The sequence below is a fragment of the Neophocaena asiaeorientalis genome, unplaced genomic scaffold (assembly GCF_003031525.2).
Source record: "Neophocaena asiaeorientalis asiaeorientalis breed wild unplaced genomic scaffold, Neophocaena_asiaeorientalis_V1.1 scaffold134, whole genome shotgun sequence".
In the NCBI taxonomy this organism is placed as follows: Eukaryota; Metazoa; Chordata; class Mammalia; order Artiodactyla; family Phocoenidae; genus Neophocaena; species Neophocaena asiaeorientalis.
The window spans coordinates 21,172,997-21,195,685 of record NW_020185339.1 but is presented as its reverse complement, the minus strand read 5'-3'; positions in this window follow the sequence as shown (position 1 = coordinate 21,195,685).

The window sequence follows — 22,689 nt, the reverse complement described above, 5'->3', positions numbered from 1 at the left end:
TAACGGTAAGTTAAATACCAGTGGATCGTTTTGTTTAGGTACATAACAGGCATTTTAATTAAGAAATGATTTGTTTGGCTCCTTGCCAATAAAGATGATGCTTCTGACCCTGCAGCTGTGTGCAGTGGTGGCCATATCTGCTAATCAGCGACCCTTGCTCATCACGTCACCGCTTGCATACATAAGTTAGCTTCACAACTGAGGCTGGTGCCTCTTTTCTGGCTGCCTTTCATTAATGTTCTTTCATTTTCTCCACAGGATTAGGCTATTGCCATATGCAGACAAGGCATATGAAATGGTACAGGAATTTTTTTTACGGGAGGATTTCCTGAAAAGAGACGATATTACCATGCAAATTGTTGTAATGATTCAGATAGATCAATCGTTCCCCGATTTGAGAGGGCATGAGAATCACCTGGAGGGTTAAAATACCAATCCCTGGGCTCCACCCATACAGTTTCTCTTTCAATGAGTCTACAGCGGTGGGCAGGTGGCTGGGAGCGAGAATGCCCTGCTAATATGTTCCTAGGTGATGCTGACGTTGCTGGTCCTGGACCACACTTGGAGAATGTCTGGAATAGATGAATGGATTATCCTAGAGATGCCTCAGCCCCCACAGCTGTATCTCATCCTCTGGTTCACTTTATGTTTGACTGCAGCCATCATTAACACTCAGGATCTTGCCATTGCTCATCAGCCCTCCTAAGCATCATTTTATAACTAGAGGCCATGCTTCAAGCTAATTCTATAAGTTTATAATCTGTTCTCATCTTCCCATTTCTGGGATGTGTCACAGTGATTCATTTTCTTCAGACGATACACTGTGTGTGAATTTTCTCTCAGAGGAAAACAATTACGCCCTTTGAAGATGGACAAGAGGCTATAAGAACTTGTTAGTGGTGATGTGTCTTTTGAACGCTGAGCTGGGCACGCAGACAAGACGAATCAAAGTGTTTGACTAAATGGGAGCTGCAGGTCTATTACCTCAGTTCTGCTCGTTGAGAAGGTGAGTGACATTAGAGATTCTGATAAGTTTGACTCAGAGATTGAAGCCTCTGTTGTCTGACTGTAGGCCAGTGTGTAAAAACCAAGTATTGATTTTCTTAATTTTTTTTTTTAACCTCACCATCTAATTATGAAAAGGTCTAATAAAGTCACTTCCTTAGCTTTGAAGCTGTTGATGGGGATGTTTGCAGCAGATATGATCTGTCTGGGAATGTTAGTATCTGACAAGTTTGAGTTGTACCCTAGGCCCTTGCCATTTTGTTAAGATAATTAATTACTGGCTACGTGTTGTTCAGACAGTGATACTGCCAGAACATGGGATGGAGGAAAAGTACCCCTGGAAGGATCTGGGGTGGGGGGATAACTTTGAAGCGCCCAAAGTAACTAGATTTCAAGTTCCTAGAGGGCAAGAGCCATAGCTTCTTCCTTCTCAATGATCGTATTGACAAGTCTTGACTATATTGTGCCTTCAACACCCACACCTAATTCATTTATTAGACAAATGATATTAACATAGTCTTGAGAAAAGGAAATCCTGAGAGATGATGTATCTAAGTATTTCCCAAAGTTGAAAAAGTGTCTTGGAAATCAGTGTCTTAGAAGTTGTGTTCATTATCAAAGAATTTTAGAAAATTTAGAACAAAATATAACTAACCAACTCCCCACTCAAAGTCATAATACACATAAGCAAAATAAAGTCCCCAGGAGGTCCTATAGGAAAAAATATAATAAATACCTTAAAATTAAAATCGTATCTTTAGGATTGTTTAACCTGAGAGTCATTAAATTTATTTAAACACAAATCTTGCTTCTATCATGACATTAAAATATATCCCTTGAAACCAATGTCATAACAAATACTATTTTCACTTCCGTTTTCTCTCCAGTCCTGTCTTCAAACAAGAATAATATCACTGTTTTCTAAAGTAGTATTTTCCTCTCCACTGGCTCCATCCAATCTCTTCCCTAGAATAATGCAATGATCTTCTCCTTGGTCATTCTAATTCCACTCTTGCCCTTTAACTCTCCCAGATCCTTTCTCTAAATATCACCATTAGTCATTTAGCAACCGTAAATAAGATCATGTGACCACTGTAGTCGAATTAACTCACAATTAACTTTTGTGATGGTTCAAATAAAGTTCAAATTCTTTATCATGGCCCCCACTGAAAGACCTATATAATGTGACCCTTACCCACTAATGATGCCTTATTTTATACGATTCTACCCCTCACTAAGAATAATAGAGACACACTGATCTTTTCTCAGGTTTTCAAAGAAAACAAACTCATTCCTTTTTTTTTAAATTTTAGTATAGTTGATTTACAATAGTGTGTTAGTTTCAGGTGTACAGAAATGCAGATTATTTTGCATTATAGGTTATTACAAGACATTGAATATAGTTCCCTGTGCTATTCAGTAAATCCTTGTGGCTTATCTATTTTATGTATAGTAGTTTGTATCTGTTAATCCCATACTACTAATTTATCCGCCCCCTTCTCTTTCCCCTTTGCTAACCATAAGTTTGTTTTCTGTGTCTGAGTCTGTTTCTGCTTTGTATATAGATTCATTTGTATTATTTTTAAAATTCCACATATAAGTGATATCATATAATATTTGTCTTTCTCTGTCTGACTTACTTCACTTTGTATGATATTCTGTAGGCCCATCCATGTTGCTGCAAATGTCACTATTTCACTCTTTTTTTTATTGCTGAGTAATATTCCATTGTATATATGTACCACATCTTCTTAAGCCAGTTGTCTTTTTATGGGTACTTGGATTGTTTCCACGTCTTGGCTAAACTCATTCTTTCTTTAGGCTCTTTGCAGTGGTTCTTCTCTCTGCCTGAGACGCTCGTCTGATGCTCTTTGCATGACCAACTCCTTTTCAATTTAGGTTTCAACTCAATTGTGCCTCCTTCAGAGGGAGCTTCTGTGACTACCCTAGCTATCCCTAAATTAACTTTCATCATATCAACATATTTCATTTTCTTTGTAGATTATCACTAGTTGAAATTATTCAATAAGCTTGCTTTCATTTGAATTTTTGTGTCTTCCTCAACGGAACTGTGGGCTGCCTTCTGATTTGTTCATATATCTGGTTGTATGCTTTGCCTTGTATGAAAGCAGAATTACAGAATAATAGCTAGATAATGAAAGGCAAAATATAAAGTGCTCTCAAAACACAAACTGTATTATAGATGCATAAAAATAATGTACAGCAAAGAATGTTGTTCTCTAATGGGAAGAGTCGATTGTGTAAGGTCATTAAAAAGTAACTCAAACTCCATTACATTAACAAAAGAATAAAAGTCCATTAGGCAAGAGCTGGGAGGTTGGCTATTAATTAAACACTGCAGTGTTTGCCTGCATACATAGTCCTTAGAAACCCACCTAAATGTTTCCTTGAAGTAAGTCAATGTAGACTGATCTTTGGCACTTAATAAATAAGACTTTTACCTAATGAAATAATGGAGCTGGTTTATGATCATCAGTGGATGCTAAAACATTAGGAGAAAGATTGATACAGAACATTTTAATGGAAGATTTAGGCTAATAATTTAGCCCTCATTAGCCTAAATGCTAAAACTATGTTAACATCACTAAAAGAGGAGAACTTGCACATTATGTGCTTCCTGATATGATCTGAGGCGGGGGGGAACCCTCACAAAACAAAAACAGAATTAAATTAAGTCTCTAGATGTAACTACCAGCTAATAGAAATATGTGGGGATAGAGGAACATGTGAAATTATACCACAAGGATAAAATCAGCCATACTTAGAAAACTCTGTAGCACAAATGATGTACTAACTTATGATTGGAAGATATTCCATCCTTCTGATTCTGAGATTTTTTGGAAAAAAGGAACAGGGGCGTATTTAAGGAGATTAAACAGGTAAGGTACCACGTGTGTGTGTGTGTGTGTGTGTGCGTGCGTGCGTTCACGCGTGCACACATTCGGGAATGGGAGAAAGCCCGGGCGAGGAGCATGCTCTTCCCAGTCGGACCCTGCCTACCTCTTCAGGTTCCAGTTACTCCATCCACCCCAGTGCCATGTGCCTGTGTATTCGTTATGGCAGCCACTCCCCTTCTCACCATTCTCCAGACACATTTCCCCTTTCTTTGTTAAACCTTGCTTTCTTCTCCCCAAATTAGATGCTACTCCATTCATTGCCTCTCAGGAACACCATTCTCATATCTCCAACAAATCACGTACCCCCCTTGTAAACTGCCTCTGCATCTGTATCAGCCACTAGTTTGTGAGGACAAATGGGCATAGACCACGTGGTATTATCACCACTAGCATGGGGTCTGTCCACATTGCTGAGTCAGCTGTTAAAGCCCCAGATGTTGTTTAAATTAGCCAGTCTTTGGCATTCTGTTGCAGCAGCCTAAACCAAGACCATATTTATACATGGACTATATGTATAGTCTGCTTTCTCCTTCTACCTCAGAGAGCTTCTCAGAATACTCTGTAACTCCCTGGGCTGCAGGTAGTAAAGCATGTTAACATACGCATGTACACATAGTTAACACATACAGTCATACACATATACAGTATATAACATATACAGTCAACATATAGTTATGTCCTTTCCTTTCTTTAATGACAAAAATGGAAAAACTATGATGTTAGTGCTTTTCAAAGAAAGTCAGCCCCTGAAAAATTCATCCATCCTCAGGATTTATTCCCCAAAGATGGGGCAAGCATTCTTGAGCTATCGATGACAATGAGTTTAACCAATAACATGATTTTATTTTATAAAAATTATGCGAACTGGATCACAAAATTGGTAAGATATAAGGATTTGGCTGAACTACAATAAATCAACTGAAAGAATAATAGAAAGAGGGCAAATATGGTCTACAGCCCCACAGTGTGTTTCTGAATAATTGAAGATTTTTTTTTTTTTTATAATTCACTTGCACATGGTGCTGAAACATTTCAGGAAGAGAAAGCCAAAACTGTTTTTTTCAAAATTGTTTTTAAGTGAAGATAATATTGTGAAACAAACTCTCTGCAGGGCTCCATGAGTTTAAAATCCTCAAATAATTATTCTTGTTACCTGAATGGAATTACTTAGGAAGAAATTTCACAGTTGGAATGTATAATTCATGATAAAGGGTTCTGCACATCAGCCTTTCACAATTACTAGGCTATAGGGATATATTTATTATTACATAAACTTGCAAAACACTGAGTTGCTAGCAAGTCTGTCAACACATATTTACTGAAGGCTTCTTATGTGGAAGGAAATGCTCTAGAAATTGGAAATAACCTGATATACAAACAGGCATGGATTCACTCTAGTAGAGAAATAAGCAGACAGTAGTTAATTGTGGGATTAAGTTGAATGAGACTATAAGGGAGCAAGGGAGAAGGAAACAAGAACAAACCTTAACCTAATCTCAGAAGATTTTCCTGAGAAAAGTACATTTAAGCAAAGCCCATAAGTATGAGTGGGTTTAAGTAGGATAAGTAAAAGGAGGGGAAGAATAATTTAAATAGAAATAACAGCCCGACGGCCCTGAGGCAGGTAAGAGCATGCTGTGTTTAAGTTGTTGAGCAACGCTCAGCGTGGCCAGGATAGTGAGAACCAGCAGGCAAGTGGTGTGAAACTAGGATCCTAAGTTATGTATTGATAGATAACAAAGTACACAGACCTCTACAGCCTGTGTTTCAGATTTGGGTCTTCAATGTGTAAAAATGATCTGAAAATAGTTTATTACCTAAAAGTTAACATCAGAAATTTTAACAGACATAGAGAACAGACTTGTGTTTGCCAAGGGGGAGCAGGCGGCGGGGGGAAGGTTGGATTGGGAGTTTGGGGTTAGCTGATGCAAACTATTATATATAGAGCAGATAAACAACAAGGTCCTACTGTGTAGCACAGGGAACTATATTCAATATCCTGTAATAAACCACAATGGAAAAGAATATATATATATGTATATATATATATGTAACTGAATCACTTTGCTGTACAGCAGAAATTAACACAACATTGTAAATCAAGTACACTTCAATTAAAAAAAAAGAAATTCTAGTAGGCATAAAAATGTCCTTCTTTTGGACTTCCCTGGTGGCGCAGTGGTTAAGAATCTGCCTGCCAATGTAGGGGACACTGGTTTGAGCCCTGGTCCGGGAAGATCCCACATGCCGCGGAGCAAGCAAGCCTGTGTGCCACAACTATTGAGCTTGTGCTCTAGAGCCCGAGAGCCACAACTGCTGAGCCCACATGCCGCAACTATTGAAGCCTGCATGCCTAGAGCCCGTGCTCCGCAACAGGAGAAGCCACTGCAATGAGAAGCCCGCACACCACAACGAAGAGTATCCCCCGCTCGCCGCAACCAGAGAAAGCCCGCGTGTAGCAACGAAGACCCAATGCAACCAATAAATAAGTTTATGTATTAAAAAAGTCCTTGTTTGAAATAAAAACACAAAACAAAACTTTGAAAAGTTCTTGGAGTAGAAGGCAAGTCTCCCCACTACCCCAGGGACCTCTGTGTTGGTTGGCGCCAAGATTTAAAAGAGGTGGGGTGCAGGCCAGAGCTTAACATTTGCAGGCTCCACATCAAGAGATCAAATGGACACTTACATACCCTATGTCTAGATATTTAAAAATTATAAATCAAGCTAACAAACTGGTAAAAAATATGTTCTATCATGCTACCTTGAGAAATATATCTTCACAATAAGTTGGAGAAACAGGTTTGAAGTTAGAATTCTTGGACTTCTGGGACTTCTCTACTGGAATCTGATAGCACAGAGAGAGCCAATATCTCGGCCTTACTTTCAATTCTCAAACAATCCCCCATTTTTCCTACCCATACTAGGAGGAATCCTGTATGAAAGCATGCAGACACTCCAAGTTTAGACATTCATGTGACTTATCCTGGGGAATAAAATCCTACCCAAGCCCTGAAATGAGCTTGGGAACTTTGGGCAGGGAATTCCTAAGCCCTGAGTACCCCGAGTGCCATGTAAAGGAAGACTGCTGGCTCCAAGTGGGCAAGGTCCAGTGGCCCTGTAGATTCCTCACCACCTGGAGAGGGATGGCCACAAGAAAAGGATCCTCTAAAATGAGCGGGATTACTGATGGGATGTTCCTCTGCATAATAGAAGAATAATTGGGACTTTCTAGATTAGTATAGGAAGAAAACGAGATCCTGGAGGGGGAGATAAAGAGAGGAACCAACGAGATGATAAGAGTGTGGGATAAGGTGAAATTCTAGGAGCTCTGTAGCTTGCTCTTCCATTAAAATTTGTCTGCATTGCTCTGATGTAAACCCTTCCTCAGCCTTTCCAAAAAATCTCAAGTAACATCCAATATTGGAAGATGAAAACCAGGAAGCAGGGAAGTAATATATATGAATAAGGCTGGCTGAGACAGAAATAAAATAATTAGATGCATTGGGGACTATGGCTACCTCAGGGCAAAATGTATCTATCTATATCTATCCATCTATCCATCTATCTATATCTTTTTTTTTTACACAGCACATACTAAGCAAAACATGTCTGTTTGTAAGCTATGGCAATAAACAAAATAGCTGACATTTATTGAATATTTACTATGTGTCAAAATCAATTCTAAATACTTTGCATGTACTAATTAATTTATTCATCACAGCAAACTTACGTGTATTGTTATCTTCATTTACATATAAGGAAGCTCTGGCACAGAAAGAGTAATAAATTTGTCCAAGGCCATACACATGGAAAGTAAAGAGGTAAATTTAAATTCAGAAAGTTTACTTCTAGAACTTCTGCTCTTAATTATCGTACTATATCGCTTCTCAGTGGTTCTTGTGAATAATGTTTAGTTTCAAAATCTGAAGAAGAGGCTGAGTTTTATACTATGATTAATGTGGCACAGACTGAGGTCAACAGAGGAAGAGACGAAATAAAAAGTCCAGAAGGATGATGAAATGTTGAGTATCTCATTTTTATCTAGATCTCAAGGGGCTGTGCTAGTGCAATCTGACAATGAGTTAATTTCCTAAAGGCAGTGGGATGCCATAAAGGGTTTTAGGTAAGTGACGTATAAAAATTGCTCTGTAAATATTACTTGAGTTGCAGAATGGATTCAGGATAAAAGCAATGGATTAGTTGGGATGCTTTTGCAGTAGACACTCAAAAAATGTAGGTGGTTTGAATGGAGATGTAGAGACATGGCTGTAGTTGACAGAGCCGGTGTTTTATTGGTGGTAAGGAAGATGCTGGTGTCAATGTAACACCCAGTTTTTTGGCCTGAGCACCTGGGTGGATGGTGATGCTATTTACTGAAGTAAAGGATGATGAATAAGGAGCAGATTTTGGAAAGTAAATTATGACTTTAGGAACTGGGCTTGTTGAGCTTGGGGTACCTGGGAGAACAACTCTAAAATTGAGTACATAAAGACAGAAAGGTGACCACTGGCTCGATTCCAGCGAGAACGATGCTGGTAAAACGAAAGTTGTGGATTTCAGATTGTCAAATGAGTGGTTAGCCATTTCCAACAGAAACAGTCATCATCAGGAAGTGAATGTTTTAATGTTTATACATAGTTAGGACTTTCTGATCAAATGTTGTTAGAGCCCGGGTTAAAGGACGAGGCTTGGAAGTTAAAGGGTGGTGGAAAAGCTACAAATCTCTGGAGGAAGTTAGAGTTCTCTCCCTATGTGTTTATGTTTCAAAGGGAAATGAAACCTGGAGCTTGGCAGCCAGTTATTTACATTCCAATGGAAGGCTAGAGAATGAGAAGATTTACTCCCTCTCTCACAAAGACAGAGGGCAACTTGTAAACTATATAAACGCCCAGATTTCATTTTAGGAGTTCTGCCCTGCAGAACAGACCCTATCTGTGCAGGTGTGACTCTGGGCTCTCAGAGTTTCACCTGCGGAGCACAGGATGTGGGAAACTGGCATAGTTATTGCTGTAAGTTATAATAACTTTGATCCCTGTTCCAGAAACCTTGCATTGACTTTTAGCATAAAATCAAATTATTACAAATATTAAAAAACTTCCACAGTGGTCCAACCACTATGGAAAACAGTATGGAGATTCCTTTAAAAATTAAAAATGGAACTGTCATATGATCCAGCAATCCAACTTCTGGGTATTTATTTGAAGAAAAAGAAAACACTAGTTTGAAAAGATATATGCACCACTATGTTCATTGCAGCATTATTTACAACAGCCAAGACATGGAAACAACCTAAGTGTCCATCGATGGATGAATGGACAAAGAAATGTAATATATATATATACACACAATGGAATATTACTTAGCCATAACACAGAATGAAACTTTGAATTTGTGACAGCATGGATGAACTGGGAGGGCATTATGCTAAGTGCAATAAGTCAGACAGAGAAAGACAAACACCATATGATCTTATTCATATGGGGAATCTTAAAAACAAACACAAACAAACAAAAAGCACCATGCTCATAGATATGGAGAATAGATTTGTGGTTGCCACAAGCAAAGGATGAAATGGGTGAAGGGGGTCAAAAGGTACAAACTTTCACTTGTAAAACAAATAACTCCTGGGGATGTAATGAACAGCATGGCGACTGTAGTTAATAATACTGTATTGTATATCTGAAGTTGCCAAGAGAGGAAATCTTAAAAGTTTTCATCACAAGAAAAAAAAATTTTTAACTATGTATGGTGACAGACGTTAATTAAACTTACTGTGATGACCATTCACAATATATTCAAATATTGAATCATTATGTTGTACACCCAAAACTAATGTAATATTGTATGTCGGTTATACTTCAATTAAAAAAAAATTTCCTGTATTCTCTTTAGTTTGCCTTCTACAACTCCCAGTGCACTAAATGATCTCTGAACAATAGTTCATTGTTTATTTTAAACATTCAATGATAGCTCAACCTCCTGATGTCCCTCTACAATTTCTGGACAAAATTGGCTCTCCCATCCAAGGTGCATATGTCTTTGGTTATATGTAGCCTTTGGATATGTGGCTAAGTCGTTTATATTTTCTTTCCCTTCTATTCAGAAAGATGAACCATTCCCCAAATGATGAGGACCATCCTTCCTCTATTGCTGTCCACTGATAAACTCTAATCCCCTAGTGTATTGAACACACTGGGGTGGGGTGGGGGGTTAGTTGAATTCTACAACCATGATGGAAATTTCTCTAATGCTGATTGAGCATCCCTGATACTCAATACTTTTTCCCTCAGTGGGGGAGGGAAAAAGAGGGACATCAAGCTGAGGAGGGATCAATGGTTCACAAATGGCTAATCCTTTACTTTTCTCTCTCTCTTCTCTTCCTCACCACCCAATTCCAGAGGTGAGGATTTGTGATAAATGGGCCAAGAAGAGATTTTTTGATGACTGCCTGGGGCTGCTCCTTTTTGGCAGAGGTGTCCTAGGAGGCATTAAAAGACCAAGCCTAGATGCACTCAATATTTAATCAGTAATAATGACCAATAAAACATACCAGCCAATAAGAGCTCTACTATTCCTCAACAGTTGTAGAGAGAGATGGGAAAATAAATGAGGAGAAGAATGCTTCCTTTGCCTAAATTTAACAATACATTTTGTTAAAATGTACATTTGTACACTTCATCTTTATTCACTTTATATTATGGGGCTGTGATATATAGATACACATACAAAAAAATAAACTTATTAGAAATATAAAGTTTGATCGGTGTTTCTCTAAGTAAGACACATGGGACTCTGTATTAAAATTACCTAGAGTACTTATTAAAAATAGAGGTTTCTGAACCCCTCCAAAGACTGAATCAGAATGTCTATTTACAAGGGCCTCTAAAATTACAATTTTAAAAACAGATATTCCAATAATTTTTATGAATTATTTAATTCAAGAACTACTGCTTTTATATATGTAGTTACTCTGATATTAAGGGAGTTTTGTGTATGTACCTGTGTTTGTGTCTGCGTGTGAAATGAATTGTGGTTCCATAAATCATATTATACACCAGCATTTTCCTCCAAGCTGTGAAGTCAGAAAACTACTTCTTTTATCTGTTAACAAGTGTTCAATACACAAAACACACTCACACGTACCCAAAGGTTTTGTGGTCAAATATATTTAGCAAACTCTGTATATTACATGCCTCTTTTGGAGATTCCCAATTCACATTAGTATTTTAAAGGCTGTGAGAGCCTATAAAAATCTGGTGTTTCTCAAATCCTTCAAGCAACTGTGTGACTAGTACTTTTTATTCTTTTCAAGTAGAAGTATGAGTATCCAAGGACAGTTTGGGGAACACCATTCTATGCAAATATTATGAAGTATCTATAAAAATCTGTGTCTTCTATTTTGACTTCAGGTACTTTTGCAAACAAACAATGCTAGTTTGGAAGGAAGTTTTTGATTTTTTTCCTCTACCTAGCTGTAAATATAGAAACACTCTCTGTGTTGAACAAATATAAATTTACACCAGCAGACATATGAGCATAACTTTTATGCTTTTGATGGTTATTAAAATCTGTTGTTTTAATCACGTAATCTAGCAATAAACTTAGTCCGTTAATATTCAGAGAGCAACTGACAGGAACACTTTTGTCTTGTACTCCAAAATTATTATCCTTGGTGTTTGAGAACAGACTCATTTAATAGCCATTGAAGAGTGAGAAAATATACAGCTTTAACCTACATTGAGAGGTTAAAAATAGAAATACTAGCAAATAGATTTAAATATATGTATCACCAGACACATATTTCAGTAAAACTCTTCCCTCCTTCCTCCCAAAAAAATCATGGGAAAAACTGCTGTATGCATTTTTATATTCTAGTTTCGATTACTAAAAAACATTAACTTCATTTTTTTCCACCTGTCAAAAATCAATTCAATATTTATGTGAATTGGGTAATAAATCTTTTCTTCCACATACATTTCTCTTTCCAATGACAATTTAGCTGTTTAACCTACATTCTGTAACTTGTTCTTAAAGTGCAGTGGTGCCCAGTAGTTCCTGACTAGGATGGGACAATGTGGAGAGAAGTGGATTTCATCCACTATATGGAGCCTGATGAGTGTCATATGGAAGCTCAGTACAGGGATGGATTCCACCCGGAGGGAGAAGTCCCTTGAGTTCTCATATTCTGAGGATGGTAGGGAAGTTATGTAGCTACCCAGTAAGAAATGTTTTAGGTTATTTTATTGTTATGGTGAATGGTGACAAGGACCACACTCTTTCAGGCTGAGCACACATGCATGCATATTGCTGTAGCCATACATTGCTCATCCCAGAGCAGGGGGCAGGAAGGGCACTACTAAAACCTTCCCCATGGCAGGCTGGGCATGCTAATGGAGAGGAAAGGGTTAGGATTTGTCTTTGCAGTTGGTAGTAAGGTACTTGTCTCGTCTGAGTTGAGAAACCATTGTTTTTAGCAGTGGTTAGCATTTTTGGAGATCCTGTGTTGCTAAGATGGTCTATGCCTATAATGAACCTCATCCCTTCTCTTTCTGTGAGGTCAGGAGGTCATGCTTCTGGATTTTATAAACCATCACAAATGGGATCAGCTGGTCCACTTCACCATCACTTCATCCAATTGAATCAATCATGCTACTCAAAATTCAAACTCACACCTGCATTATCATAACAAAACAGTTTATATTTTGTGGTCTAGATGCTTTTATTATTTCTCCAAGAAACTGATGACCCAGTAAGGGAAGCCTTAAAATCTAGGCAACCAGACCCAGAGGGAAACTCCAGGCATTTTCTTTAGCTCCAGCAACCTACTCTGTCCATCTTCTGGGTGCTATTTTTGCTTATTTCTTTGCAAACACTGCAATTCTCCCTTCTTTCTAAACACTGAACTGACCATCCTGCACACATTTCAGATCTTTACTCTGTTTCCCAAAGGCTGTGGGGTGAGCAAGACAGGACTTTGAAACGTTGGTCGTAATTAAATGTGCACAATAGAGTAACTAGAAAAATATGCTACTTTTTCTAGTACCATTACTTAGATAAGAATTTTTAATATTAAGCACAGAATCAGATACAACTTCTTATCTATGTAATTAAATGTGACATTAACATTTGAGATAAACATAAGGTCATTTTTTTTTTCTCACCGTTTTTTTAAAACGAGGAGATGGCTGATATAAATATGAGCTGTATGAGTATCAACTAGATCATAAAAAATTCTGGGAGGGAGCAGAGGACTTAGAATTTTCTGTTATGGAAAACTGTCTTCCATAGTAGAATTTACAGTTTTTTCATTCCCAGTTTTGTTGTTTTTTCTTGGCATTATTAACTACTTCAATGAAATAAATTGTTTTAATTACATAAACTGTATACAGTGAGATGCAGAAAAAGTAGGTAATGACTTGCTTAAAGTCATAGGAAAAGTCAACTACTTTGTAAAATGGGGATTAGAAACCAGGTTTTTTGATACCATTGTACAGGATATTTACTATCCAACAGGCTACCTTTTTAATGTGCCTTTCAAAATGTGAGGCTTATCATTATGGAAAAAAAATAGAAGGAAAAAGATCAATATATGAGAGGAAAATTGTATCAATGTGATAGATGAAGACTTTAATGGAGACCATAGATTAAAAATGTAGTTGGTATTTTTTTATCTATTGCTGTGTAACAAAACCGCCCACCAGCTTTTTGTTGCTTATAATTTATCTCTTACAGTGGGTTGACTGGGCTCAGATCTCTCATAGAGTTGCAGAAAAATTGCAACTGCAACAAGAAACATCTTGAAGGTCCAATGAGGTGAATATCCACGATGGCTCCTTCACTCACAAGGCTGGTCCTTAGGCAACGTGGGAACTGACTGGATGTCTTTTGCTTTCCGTGTAGCTTTTCAACATGACAAGCTAGGGCCTCCTCAGAGCATTGCAACATCACTGTAGTTGAATTATTTACCTGGCTGCTGGCTTCCCCAGAGCAAGTGTTCTAGTGTATCCAGATCGTAGCCTTTGTTTCTTATGACTTAGCATTGGCAGTCACACATTATCACCCCTACCACATTCTACTGATTAAAAGACGTTCACAGGAGAGTGTAGTTCACAAGAGTGGGTATCTTTGAAAACTAGCTGTCACAGTTAGTAAAGGTGATGCTGAGAAATAAGAACAATGAAGTTTCACAGAAAAATCTCATATCTTTCTTTCCTTGTAATGTAAATTAGTCATTGATTCTTAGAATAGGGAAAGATCTTAAGTATCCTCTATTTAAAATATCTCATGTACCCTTGAAGAAACTGAAGCTCAGGTAAGGGAAAAGTCTTTGTGTCTACAAAAATTTTTTAAAAAACAGTGATTATATCTTAATAGTTTTAGACTATCAGGGTGCTACAATATTTTAACAATTAATCTAAACAGAAATCTTAAAAAAATGTAGGAAAAATAATATGTCTCATCTAAAACAATATGTAGGAATTAACCTGATACAATTGAGAGAAATCTTCCAAAATGTGCCTAAAGTAGGCAATGGTTTGTTTGTTTTCTTTTTTTAAAGATTTTTTTGATGTGGATCATTTTTTAAGTGTTTACTGAATTTGTTACAATACTGCTCCTGTTTTATGTTTTGGTTTTTTGGCCACAAGGCATGTGGGATCTTAGCTTCCCATCCAGGGATGGAGCCTTCACCCCCTGCACTGGAAGGTGAAGTCTTAACCACTGGACCGCCAGGGCAGTCCCTAGACAATGGTTTTTAAATTTCATATTTAAAAGGAAAAAAAATACATATATATATATAGAGAGAGAGAGAGAGAGAGCTAGATTAAATTTTTGGTTTCTTATTTCTTTTTCTGTTATTTCATTTGAAAAAAATGTGACATGAGTTTGCAGTGATATATTTCACCATATCCTTAGTAAGGATGTTTTCATTTGAAATATTTTTATTTTGGCCAGGTACAGATGACGTGAGGAGTAATAGTTTTATTAAGGAAACTGGTGATAATCCATCTGGAATTTCCCATAGATTACCCTAGGAAATGTATTATGGAAAAACCTGAAAGAAATTTTTGGCCAACCCAATACATAATTACAAAAGATATTCAAAACTCTATGTTAGATCTTAGTATGTGAATTCTTTAGCAGGAGCTTATTACTACTACGAGGGGAGTGCATGTGTCATTGTTGTTAAATGTGTAGCACATAAAAGGAGACGAGGGTCTATGAGCACAGGAGCTATACTTGACCAATGGGTTTGCGATGTAAGAACTCCCATCTGAAAACTCAGTGCACATGAAGAGAAAGAGTGTTTTATTTTGCAATATAACACTGAAATATGTCAAGCACATGCACTGAGACTCGCTGGGCTGATACGTGTTCTGAGAATAAAAGAAACATAAATTGCTAAGGCTCAGGAACGTGCCCATTCTATGAATAGAGATTGACTTTGCTGCCAAGGGAAGCAAGTTGCTTGGGTTTTAGGTGACGCATCTCCACTCTTTACCAAGAAAAAGGTTTGGAAAGCAAACTACTTGAAATGTTTTCCCAGAGGTTTCCAATGAATACCAAACCCATCAAGTATCTCATTTATTTTAGACACAGACTCTCTATGCCTCAGGAAACTCTTTCAACTCTAATGTCATTGGAAGCACCTGTCATCTTCCTTCACCTTTTACTGTCAGGCTATCTGTGTCTTTAAGGTAGGTCACCTTTCTTTGGTATCCTGCTTCCTTATAGGATTGGAAGCTAAATTTCTTCTTCCACATGAGCTGTATTTGGAATTTGAGGCCTCTTTGCTTCCCCAGTGTGCCCCACCCCACATATCCCATTGCATGGTCAAACTGCCACTCTCACTCATGTATTTACCCAACAGAATATTTCTATATTATAAAATATTACATTTTAAAATATTATAAATTCATATTTTATTAAGCTATTATTTATTGAACTCCTGCTATGAGGAAGAAATAGTGTTAAGGGTAGAAGAGTCAGGGAAGTAGACTTGCCCTTGCCACCACTGAGTTAGATTGGAGAGAATGATGTCAGGAAGAAGGCAAAGGGGTTTCTGCATCAACAGAATAGAATCAAGGTCTAGTAATACTCTTCTTAAAATGGGACTGGTGGGACTTCCCTGCTGGTGCAGTGGTTAAGAACCTACCTGCCAGTGGTTCTTACCTCTGCCTACCTGACAAGGGTTCGAGCCCTTGTCTGGCAAGATCCCACATGCCGCGGAGCAAATAAGCCCATGCGCCACAACTACTGAGCCTGCACACCTAGAGCCCGCGAGCCACAACTACTGAGCGCGCGCACCTAGAGCCCGTGCTCTGCAACAAGAGAAGCCACCGCAATGGGAAGTCTGCGCACCACAACGAAGAGTAGCTCCCGTTCGCCGCCAACTAGAGAAATCCCGCGAGCAGCAACGAAGACCCAACACAGCCATAAATAAATAACAGGACTGGTGGGGGGGGGGTCCCCCCGTGACATATGTAGAGGCCCTGCTTCCCACTATCCCTTGCAAATTTCAGTCCAACTCCTCTATGAGGAAAGTAATGAGTTGTTTTTGTAAAAAAATGGAAAACAGCTCTTCTAATTTTTTTCCCCAGATGTTTCCTAACTGGCTTAGGAATGTGATCCTTGGATTCAGTATGCAAGGTTGAGCCTGGCCAATATGTTTTTGTTTTATTATTCTAGAAACATTTCCTAGAGCCTCTCAAGGTTAATCAAGTACACCAAAGGCTTCTATGTGGGTTGCAGAATCTAATTACTATTCCTTGTGGTTCCCATACCGGCTTCCTCAACGCTACTTTTAGAACTCCTTCTAAGACAGCGAACAATTCCACAGCCAGGTGCTTATGGATAGAGTCATTCTGCCTCTTATCGGACTCTGAAGGGCAAAATGAGAAGAGGAAGGAGCCCCTTTGCTTTCAATGACTGATCAGAAGTGAGTTCCTTTACTCTAAGTTGTGTCAATAATGCAAAAAGACAGTGGTTTAATAAGAATATAATGAGTAATAGGATGCCTGGATGAAACAGGAATGACTTCATTTTGAGGGAGTGTGTGATAGGGAGAGAATTATTACCACCTGCTTTGCCTTGAGAGCAGGGAAACAAATTCACCTTGATTAAGATTATATTTCTTCAGAGAAGAATAAATAGGGAGACATCTTTAAGTTTATATTTATGGACAAATGGATACAGGAGATAATCTTATAATGCCACCTTTTGCTTTCTGACTGGTTTAGCGAATGCAAGCCAATGAGGCTCTAACAATAAAATCATTCCAAAGAAATAGTAGAGACCAGGCTAGTGACCTCATCTGAAAAAGAGGGTCAAAGATTTTATTGACAAGAATTCGTTACCTAACAGGGTGGGACTGATGCTTTCATCTCCATAGAATGGTGTTTACTTTTGGGGGAACAATAAGACTGGGGGTCACAGCTAAAAATCAACTCATAACCTTCATGCCCCAAATGAAACTTGGGCAGGGACCTGGACCACTAAGTTCACCTTGTTATAGCTGCTTAAACAAAAAATAGAATCACATAAGCGTGTGAATGTACAGCAGCAACCGTAGGCTGTGGGGTTATGTTCTCAAGAAGATGTACTGAACTTTCAGTTAAGGTGCAGCAGATGTTATTGGTTGGTTATCCCGAAGGCATTTCTCACCCATTTATCCTTTGCGGGATTCCCATCTTATATGCTGTAAAGATAGGTCTCTTTCACTGCAGAGGTGGCAATATAAGGTAGATCTGGAAGTTGATGTGTCAGGGGATATCTGATAGGGGGAGTTTCTGGAAAAGATAATTTCTAGATGAATGGTTCAGGAACAAGAGAGCTGTATCTCTTCCCCTAGCCCATGCTTCCCAGCCTTACACATGTACATGATGATATCTGTACCTTAGAGCCAGGCATTTATTACTGGAAAAGAGGAGGTGATAACAGGCATGTGGATGAAAAAGCTTACACCCTAAGAATAATTCACAATGAAAAGAAAGCTGGTGACCTTTACTGAACCCACTGAACCTCCAGACTTCATTTTAACTGAACAATAAATGCCCCTCTGATTTAAATAGCTTCTATTTGGATATTAATACTTACAGTCAAAAGCACTTCTCCCTGATAAAGTATGTGGGTGCTCAAGGCATCGGTTGAAAGACAAAATACATGTGAATATAGTTATTCCAAGTTTGGGAAGTGGGTTATTTTAGTTTCCTGTATCTCCTCAAAGACATTTCACACAAATATTTATTTGGTTAACATATTACTTCTCAGAAGCAGACAAGGTTAGTGTTGATTACAGCCTCATAAATGAGGAAACTGGAACGCAGAGGTAAAGGGACTTTATCTAAAGCAACAAAACTTGATTATAGCAGAGCTAAAGCCTGAACTAAGATCTTTGATTCTTTGTCTTAAGATCCTCTGCTGGGTCACGTTGTGAGTTAAAAAATAAATAAATAAAATGACTTTGCATCAAAGAAACTGGATGACAAATGAGGGTGATTTTCTCTTTTGTTTCAAACTAGGAACCAGCAATACACTCAAGAAAATATTTTCACCCAGGTTTTCTCCATGTTCTTCGTAGAAGGGAATTTATGCAATACCCCAGAGAACTACCTTCCTACAACGATAACCTAGATCCTGGCTGCAGTAAATGTGTTTACTGTGGTTAGAAATCTAAAACTGAACAGTTTATAAAAGAAGCTAGAGAATGTTGTAGCAGAACCATTATAGCTCTAGTTTTCCTGTTTCTTTCAATTCAGATCCTGCTACAGAGTCACACTCCCTTTTGGGAATCCATGGTTTGCAAAGAGAAAGGACATCCAGTTTTATACATACTCTGCTGAAATGAAGCAAAATGAACAGTTTGCACCTCAATCCAATGATGTAAATCCTTAGATGGGCTAATCAGCCTTTATAGAAATCTGTTCATCTCTATACAGAAGAATGAAGTATAGTGTTTTTTCAAATGCCCTTTAAAAATAACTACAATTCAATTGCTTTTCTTTTATCCAGGTAATCCAATTTATTTGGGGATTGTCTTTTTATAATGGAGAAAAAAGTATTAAACACTTTTGAAATAAATGCAATAGTTCTATGAAAACAACCCACAACTGTAAATGTTCCATAGTTTACCTCACAAATGCATTAATAAGTTGAGGGCAGAACCTAAAGCAGCAAAGATCCTGAAATGAATAGGCCCTACAGTGACTCACACTCGGCAATTCTGTAGTTATTAAGAAATTTATGATTTTAGATCAGTGGTCCCCAACCTTTTTGGCACCAGGGACAGGTTTTGTGGAAGACAATTTTTCCACGGGTTGGGGGGATGGTTCAGTGATAATGCGAGCGACGGGGAGTGATGGGGAGTGGCAGATGAAGCTTCCCTCACCAGCTGCTCACCTCCTGCTGTGCGGCCCAATTCCTACCAGGCCGTGGCCACTACCGGTCCACGGCCACAGGGGTTGTTGGGGACCTCTGTTTGAGATAATCTTCTGAAAAAAGTATTTTTAGATCCTACTTGGTTTTCCTATAGATGGAGACTTTTTGGAGGGTGGGTTGAAGGAGATATTTAGCATCTCCAAAAATATTTGATAGAAATGATTTTTGCATCACAGTTTACCAAATGTAAACCATGGGGCTCATGATATAATACATATTGGAAACGTACAGGGGAGATGTCTTACGTTTTCTTTAGAGACACCTTTTTCTTTTTAATGAGTAGGTATATTGAAGAGGAAAAAGATGATTTTTTTCCCTAACAGACATCAAGAGCATTCTGTGGTTTAAGGATATGGTACGACTTAATCAGTAGAGTTCACACACAGTAGTCTGAGTCATGACTAGGGGCAATTTCCTTTTTTTTTTTTTGGCCCCCTCTCAGCTTTTGGGATCTTAGTTCCCCAACCAGGGATCTAACCCAGGCCCCCTGCAGTGGAAACACAGAATCCTAACCACTGGACTGCCAGGGAGTTCCCAAGGGGCAACTTCCATTATCCCATTAATTCTGAAACTGATGAGAGAATGAGGAAAAAATGCTGGAACATAGGAATGAGTAAGACAGATAGTTGGAATGAACTAAAGTGATGAATTAAGAGAGAAAAGGGAGAGACTTAGGGTCATAGAGAAGGTCACAAAAATGAAGAAAAAGCAACAGTAACAAACAAAAATCACATTTTTACATTGTGTGCTAATTAGCCACATTATAATTAATTTATTTCTGGTGACAATTCATCACTGCACTTTTGTTTTATATCCCTGTTATTTAAATATATCTTTTAATTTTCTTTGAAAAATGCTTATTTTTCAAATTCATTGCTTGATTGGCTGACTCATTCATTCCTTTATTCATTCATCTGATATTTATTAAATATTTACTGTATTATTTAATAAATAATGAATTAAGTCTTAGAAATACAAATAGGGATGTTACTTTCCTAATGGTCTGATATGGGTGACATAGAAATTTATATAAATAATTAGAAATACTTTTAAAGGCATTTTGATGCAAATATATGCAAAATGCAAAAGGAGAATTTTATTTTATTTTTTGACTTTTATCTTCTTTATTGACATAGTTGATTTACAATATTGTGTTAGCTTCAGGTGTACAGCAGAGTGACTGTTTTATATATATATATATATTTTTTCAGATTATTTCCCATTACAGGTTATTACAAGATATTGAATATTGTTCCCTGTGTTATACAGTAGGTCCTTGTTTCTTATCTATCTTATGTAGTTTGTATCTGTTAATCCCATACTACTGATTTATCCCTCCCCCCTCCCTTTCCATTTTGGTAACCATAAGTTTGTTTTCTATGTCTGTGAGTCTGTTTCTGTTTTGTATATAGATTCATTTGTATTATTTTTAAAATTCCACATATAAGTGATATCATATAATATTTGTCTTTGTCTGATTTACTTCACTTAGTATGATGTTCTCTAGGTCCATCCATGTTGCTGCAAATGTCACTATTTCACTTTTTTTTATGGCTGAGTAATACTCCATTATATATATGTACCACATCTTCTTTATCCATTCCTCTGTTGATGGACATTTAGGTTGTTTCCATGTCTTAGCTATTGTGAATAGTGCTGCTATGAACACTGGGGTGCATGTATCGTTTAGAATTAGAGTTTTCTTCTTTTCTGGATATATGCCCAGGAGTGGGATTGCTGGATCATATGGTAACACTATTTTTAGCTTTTTAAGGAACTTCCAGACTGTTTTCCATAATGGCTGCTCCAATTTACATTCTTTCAACAGTGTAGGAGGGTTCAAAGGAAGAATTTTAAAATCCAGAATCTCGATGCTTCTCAACACCTCCACTGCTGCCTCCTTGGTCAGATACACATTATCCGTTGACTGGATTATTGAAGGAGCCTTGTCACTAACATCACCACATCCACCTTTTGCCTTTGCCCCACTGCAATCCCTTCTCAGGACAGTAGTCAAAAATAATCCCTCTAAAACATAAGTCAGGTCATATCACTCCCGTGCTCATTGATGGCTCCCACTTTCATTCAAAGTAAAAGCTGTGGTCCTTGTAATGGTATATGAGGCCCCACAGGATCTGGTCCCAACTCCTATTCTCTCTACATTCATCTCTGCCTACTCCCCCTCTTACTTACTGTGTCCATTCACACTGGCCAGTCTTATCTTATGGTGTTTGCTCTCATAGCTCTCTCTATAAAAAAGATATCTGCTTCACTTACCTGTGGAATCTAAAATATGACACAAATGAACTTATCAATGAAACAGAAACAGACTCACAGACTTAGAGAACAGACCTGTCATTGCCAAGGGGGAGGGCGGGTGGGGGGAGGGAAGGATTGGGAGCTTGGGATTAGCAGATGCAAACTATTATATATAGAATGGATAAACAAAAAAGTCCTACTGTATAGCACAGGGAACTATATTCAATATTCTGTGATAAATCATAATGGAAGATAATATGAAAAAGAATGTATGTATAACTGAATCACTTTGCTGTACAGAAGAAACTAACACAACATTGTAAACCAAATATACTTCAATAAAATAAATTAAAAAAAAAGAAATATGGGGACTGCATTTTACAGAAAAAAAAAAAGGATATCTGCTACGCTTTCTCTCTTTTTCAAATATTTTCTCAAGTCCCACTTCTCAGTGAGGCTTATGCTGAGAACTCAGTTTAATACAGCAAACTGCCCCTTTTCTACACATATTCCCTATTTCCCCTATAATGCTCTATTTGTTTATTTTCTCATAATAATGTTCACCATCTAACATGCGACATGATCTATTTACTTATTTTAATGAATGACAATGTTTTATTGTTTGTAATCCTCCCCCAGAATGGAAGCTGCAAACAGCAGGTATTGCTATTTTGTTTACTGGAGTATCCTAAACGTGGAGAACATATAGTAGGTCCTTGACAAAATGTTTCTGAAAGAAAGAATGAAATATAAGGAGTTTATTCTACTACAGGGTAGATAAGGAGAGGATGTAGAAAGGCAATCCCAAATTAAAGACCCATATATTTAGATTGGAGACATCAGTAGTTATTTGACAGTTACTCACAAGGAAAGAAACTCTCAGGCAGAGAAAGTTGTGTGAACAAAGGAGAAGAGGCTGGAAATAAGTATGTGAAGATATGCAAATATGCCTCTTTTCCTAGGTCAGGGGTCAGAAAACTATGGCTTGTGAGTCAAATTCAGGCAATTCAGGCCATACTCCTTATATATAAAGAGTATATATATATATATATATATATATATATGAAGAGTA